This window comes from Suricata suricatta, chromosome 10, assembly GCF_006229205.1.
Source record: "Suricata suricatta isolate VVHF042 chromosome 10, meerkat_22Aug2017_6uvM2_HiC, whole genome shotgun sequence".
Lineage (NCBI taxonomy): Eukaryota > Metazoa > Chordata > Mammalia > Carnivora > Herpestidae > Suricata > Suricata suricatta.
The window spans coordinates 54,168,905-54,175,282 of record NC_043709.1 but is presented as its reverse complement, the minus strand read 5'-3'; the positions used below and the strand labels follow the sequence as shown (position 1 = coordinate 54,175,282).

At 32.7% G+C, this 6,378-nt stretch overlaps 1 pseudogene; it reads right to left on the bottom strand.

Moving 5' to 3' along the window:
- Positions 1-251: 251 nt before the first annotated feature.
- Positions 252-614, bottom strand: LOC115305146 (annotated as a pseudogene).
- Between the last annotated feature and the right edge of the window lie 5,764 nt (positions 615-6,378).

The following is a 6,378-nucleotide window of genomic DNA, read 5'->3' as shown; positions in this document are numbered from 1 at the left end:
CTATTTGATAAATTTGGACATCACATCAACACAATAAAGATAATGAATACACCTATTAATTCCCCAAATTTCCTTACATTCACTGGAAATCCCTTTATCCTGTCCCTCCTCAGCATCACCCCCAGCCAATCACTGACTTCCTTTCTGTGACTATAATTTAGTTTCTTTTTTCTAGAACTTTATATAAAATTTTTATATAATTTTTTTTGCAATTTTATACCTCTATTTGACAATCGGTGATTAGTTCTCATCTACATGAGAGAGAGTACCATGAAAGTGATGACACATACATAGGTAACCGACGTATAGAGCTTGTTTGGTGAATCTGCATCCCAGTTATGATTTCTGGACAACCGCACATGGATACAGTATGGAACATTCCTTCCTCCTTTGGCACAGACAGCTGTGTTGAGCCTGGTGTCAATGCACACATATGGGGTTCCCATTCCCTTCACAGCAAATTTCTGGATCTCTTTGAGTGCCGGAGGGGCATACTTCTTGAATCCCACTCCATGGATGCACTTGTGAATGTTTATGGTGTATTCTCTGGTCACTACTTCGTTGATGAAAGAATGGCCCTTCTTCTTCTTGCCACCCTTCTTTGGGGGAGCCATTCTGCCAGGCCTGGGTTGGAAAGAAAGATATATAAATTTATATTTATATTATATTATATATGTGTGTGTGTGTGTATATATATATGTATGTATGTGTGTATATATATATATATATATATATATATATATATATATATTTTTTTTTTTTTTAGAGTAGACCCTCTTTTGTCTGATTTCCTTTATACGGAATAACCTTTTTAGGAATGATCAATGATGTTTTAATTGTAACAAAAGTTCATTGTTTTATTGTTGAGTAATATTTCATTGTCTGATTACATACCAGTTTTTTATACACTCACCTGTTGTTGGACATTTCTGTTGTTTACAGCTTTTGACTATTGTGAGTGATTGTTTTCATTTCTCTTTAATAAATCCCTTGAAGTGATATGGTTGGGTCAAAGAGTAGGTGTGTGCTTAACTATTTAAGAAACTACCAAACTATTATTTTACCACAGTGGCATACTATTTTTATTTTTGTCAGCAGTGAATGAGCGTTTCCAATTGCTACATATTTTCAATAGCTATTGATATGGTCAATATTTAATTTTACCATTCTACAGATTCTTTAGTATTTCTGTGATTTAGAAATTCATTTCCCTAATAATCATTGATATTGAACTCTTTTATTATGCTTGTTTAGCAAATATATATCTTTTCTGGTGGCATGTGTATTTAAATATTTTGCCCCATTTCTAAAACTAGTTATTTATCTTTTTATTACTGGATGTTGAGTTATTTGTATATCCTATATACACACCCTTTATTAGATAAATATCTTGCAAATATTTTCTCCCAATTGGTGACTTAACTTTTTACCTTGTGTGATTGTGTCTGTTCAGCAGTTTTAAATTTTGATTTAGTCTAATTATTGATTTTTAATATAGTTTTTGCTTTTCCTCTCATATCTTTAAAAACCTTTGCCTTATCCAAGGTCATTAATGATTTTCTCCTATTTTGTTCAAGGTTGTGGGGGATTTACCTCTTACATTTAGGTCTATAATACATTGAGTTATGTTTTTCTATATGGCATGAAATTAAAGCTGAGATTTATTTGTTTTTATAAATGACTATCAGTATAATAATTTGTTTAAAAGTTAATGTTTCCTCCACCTAATTGCCTTGTAACTTTTGTCAAAAAATCAAATGATCACATATTTTTAGTTTTTCTTGATTCCTTATTTAGTTGCGTTGATCTTTTAATCTATTTTTACATCACTACCAAAATACTTTATTTACTGAAGCTTAATTCTTAAAATCAGGTAGCGTAGCTCCCCAAATCTTTAATGTTTTCAAAGTTGGACTATTCTATCTCCTTTGTATTTTGTATTCTAGTTACTATGTATAAATTTTAAAATGAGCTTGTCAATTATTAAAACATAGTCTGCTTGGATTATGATAAGATTATATTGGAACTATGGATTAATTTGGGAGTCTTGATAAAGATATGAAGGAACTAGTGTTCAAATATTCTAGTGAAAATACAAAATGGAATATCCACTTTGGAAACAATTTTGCTGTATTTTATAAAGTTAAACACACGTACTGTATGACTTGGCAATCCAACCCTGAGTGTCTATCCAAGAGAAATGGAAGCATATACACAAACCAATACTTTTCCTTGCATGTTCATATCAGCATTATTCACAAGAGCCATAAAACAGAAATGAGTCCAAACTGCAATCAGGGTAGTGAATGCATGTAGAAGTGATGATATAGTCATATAATGAAATACTATCTAGACACCAAGGATGAACTATTAATACATGCAACAATATGTATGAATCTCAAAAGGAATATGCAGGTGAAAGAAACCAAACACAAAAGACTATGTTTTGTATATTTTTAATTCTGTTCATACAAAATTCTAGAAAAGGCAAAACTATACCAAGATAGTTTAGTGGTTGTCAAGAACTGGAATGGCAGTGAGAAAATGTGTTGCAAATGCACATTAAGGAGCTTTTTAGTGTGGTAAAAGTATTCTATAACTTGATTATGATGGTGGTTACATGGCTATATATATTTGTCAAAATTCCTGTAGTTGTACACTTATAATTACTAGATTTTGTTGTGTGTAAATTATAACCTAAAAAAAGCTTCAAAACAAGCACAGAACTGTAATCATGTTGGAGATCTCTGGATATATTCCAAGTTGAGACAATTATATGTGGTTGTGTTGTTACAGTTCAAGGTGAATCACTTTTTGATGATATGCTTCCTATGTATGGCATATTAGTATTAACCTAGTCAAGGCACTAAGGAAGAAAATTCACTTGCCAGTTAAAATTGCAGGAGATATTTAAGTAGAAAGCAATGATGCGACCTATGATCTGGTACAAATATAATTTTAGAGAATAAGTCCTTTCTTTCACAACCAAATTTTTTTACATTGAAGGTTTATAATTAAAAGATACTCATATTATTATTCCTAAAATAATCTTTATCCTATTACGTTGAGACTTAAAGACATGACATCTTCAGCTCAAAGTGGTCACACCTGATTTGAGTTGATGCAAGTGAAGTATAATGCCTAAGTGTTTTTTTTCTACAACCCTGTTTTTCCCTGTCATTATGAAAATGCTCCTCAATTTAAGAATGCTTAACATTTGGAGTGTTGTCATATAGTCTTTATTATGTATCATCAACATTTGGTAATGATTCCAAAAATACTTTTGAAATGTTTACTTTGAGTTTTGTATTAAATGTTGTGCATCAAGAGACCATATGGTCAGGCATTTTATAACTTTTTTCAACTGGTATTATGGCAAAACCACTATACTGAATGTAACTGAGAATATATTAAGCCTTACTAAAATTTAAATGTTCAAACAAGAGACACATTGAGTAAGTGACGATGCCAGAATACAATAAAAGCCCTTTAATTTACAAGCTACCAGAGGCAAACACACTTTAAAGTTGGTGTAAATCAAGAAAAAAATTTGCTTTTTGTGCAAGATAGATATAATCAAAGGAAATGGAAGTTTTCTTGTTAACACAAAAGCAGACTTAACATTTAGATTCCCAGCCCCTTCTGTAGGTCATACATGAGAACACTATTTTTTTCCTTTTACTCTTGATTAATTTTCAATTTGTTAAAGATAAGTAGGCAGAGCCTAGTTCTAAAGCTGTCTGTGTTCTAGAATCTATTGACATGGCCTAATTCCAATGTGTACCTTTGGGGCCAACGACAACAATTATTTTCAAGGGACATTGCTAAGGAAACAGTAATCATAGAGCTGAAACAGCATGGTAACATGGATAGAAAATCATATGAAGAAAATGGCAAAAAATAAAAGCAAATCTTTAATCTTATCCTTCTAGTGACAAGAATACAAATGAAGAGAGAAAACATTAAGCATGGACAGAAAGAGGAAGTATTGAAAATACTATTGCTGTATCACATCCAGTGTCCAAGGATTTTTTGAAAAATTCAGTCTAATATTCAAATATTTTCTGAAATCCAAATCCTATATGTGTAATCTATATAATATCAAATATTGTACATACACTGCTTAGTAGAGGGACAGAGATGTATAAGAAGATGTTTGGTCCTTAAGAAGTTAAGACAGGGAAGAAATCATGATGATACCAGATGCAATGGGAGTATAGAGAATGGAGTTCCCAAACTGCCCTGAGTAACCAGTTGGATGGCTTGGAAAGCAAAGGTAGATGAAATCAGAAAGGAGATTCTTGGCACAGGAAACAGATAAAATTGTGAGAGTATAGTCATTGAGTAAAGAGCTTTGTAAGACCAAAAACTTTCATATATGGAAGGGTGGTACCATGCAAGAAGCTATCATAAGCAAAGCTGGTGAACTAATACAAGTTCGATGGCTAAAGGCCTGTTATGCAAGCCAGGAGGGTTATTAATGGAGAAAAGAAAGCCATTGCTGAATTTTAGCAGAGATCTCCTTGATCAGATGTGCATTCACGACTTGCATTGTTTTAGAGGTCTTTAAAAGACCATGGCCATCCCTTTATAAGCTCACACATCTATCTGGAGAGCACAGTTAACATGTAGTAGATGCTTATGATGGATCATTTTTTTCTTCCCTGAATTCTGCAGATACAAGTATTTTTATTATTTGAATTAAATAGTATAATAATCATTTTCACATATAAAATGTTGGAAACCAGAGATCATTTTGTATGTCCTCATATCTACAGTAGTAGCTCTCCAATAAATAGTTGACTATCTAAGTTTAGCTGAACCAAAGAGTAATAAAGAGCATGAAGACCGACTTGATATATGAGTTTGGTTCAGGAAACAGAAACAGAGAAACACCTGGCAGAGAGCAGGTGTTGATAAATGACTGTTATTTTGATGAAAAATTTTGATGACAAGTAGAAGTTTTGGCATCTTAAAAGTATACCTGCTTTTTGTGCTACATATTGTTATATTAAATAGCTTAGTTTATGAATATGAAATTTGAGAAGATAGAAATGTAATTAACATTTATATGTACAAAATCCAGTTTCAAAGAATGTCATAATTGCTTTTGCATTAACTGAAAGACTCAAGCAAAACCAAAATATTAACTGCTAAGCAGGTTCTTGGATATGCAAAATTCTTTGTTTAAGCATTTTAATAGGACAATATTTTTTAAACCAGGAAAAATGAGTTATGCATCTTATTGAATACTTCCACAAAAATAAAGTACTGTGAACTATTAAATGAAAAAATAATGCATTGAGATGATCAAATAACTAATGAAAAATGAGTCATGTTGACAAACTTATATGTAAGAATAGATGATGATACCATAGGTTAAAATAAACTATTGCTTTGTTTCCCCATAGTAAGATTGCAAGAAGAGTTTAACCAAGAATGGTAGCTATTTGGTCATTCCAAATTTACTCTGTGTATTTTTATTCTACAAAGTAAATTATAGGGGTGCCTAGGTAGCTCAGTCGGTTAAGCATTCGACTTTGGTTCAGGCCATGATCTCATGATTCAGGGGTTCAAGCCCACATCAGGTTCTATGCTAACAATTCAGAGCCTGGAGCCTGCTTCAGATTCTGTATCTCCCTCTCTCTCTGCCCCTCACCTGCTCATATTCTCTCTCTCTCTTTCTCTCTCTCTCTATCTCTCTCTCTCTCAAAAGTGAATAAATATCAAAAAAAATTTTAAATAATAAAAAGTAAATTATTGTACAGGCGCCTGGGTGGCTCAGTATGTTAAGCATCTGACTCTTGGCTTTGGCTCAGGTCATGATCTCGTGACTCACAAGCTGGAGCCCCACATCAGGCTGTGCAGAGCCTGCTGGGGGTTCTCTTTCTCCCTCTCGCTGCACCTCCGCTGTTTATGCTCTCTCTGTCTCTCTGTCTCGAAAATAAATAAACTTTTTTTAAGTAAATTATTGTGGCCCATTTGTCAAGAGGCTTAATGTAAGAATATTATTATTCTGCATTTCAATAATATCTGAGAAAACTTTCTTGAACAATTACAAGGTGCCGAGGATTTCTTTTTTTTTTAATCTTAGTATAATTAACACTTGGTATTATATTAATCTTAAGTGCACGATATAGTGCAACAATTCTTTACACTACTCAGTATTCATCATGAAAAGTGTGCACCTAATTCCTTTTGCCTACTTTACCCCTCCCCCACCCACCTCCCCTCTGGTAACCATCAGTTTGTTCTTCGTAGTTAAGAGTCTGTTTCTTGGTTTCTCTCTCGCTCTCTTCCTCTCTTCCTTTGCTCACTTATTTCATTCCTTAAATTCCACACATGAGTATATATATATATATATATATATATATATAT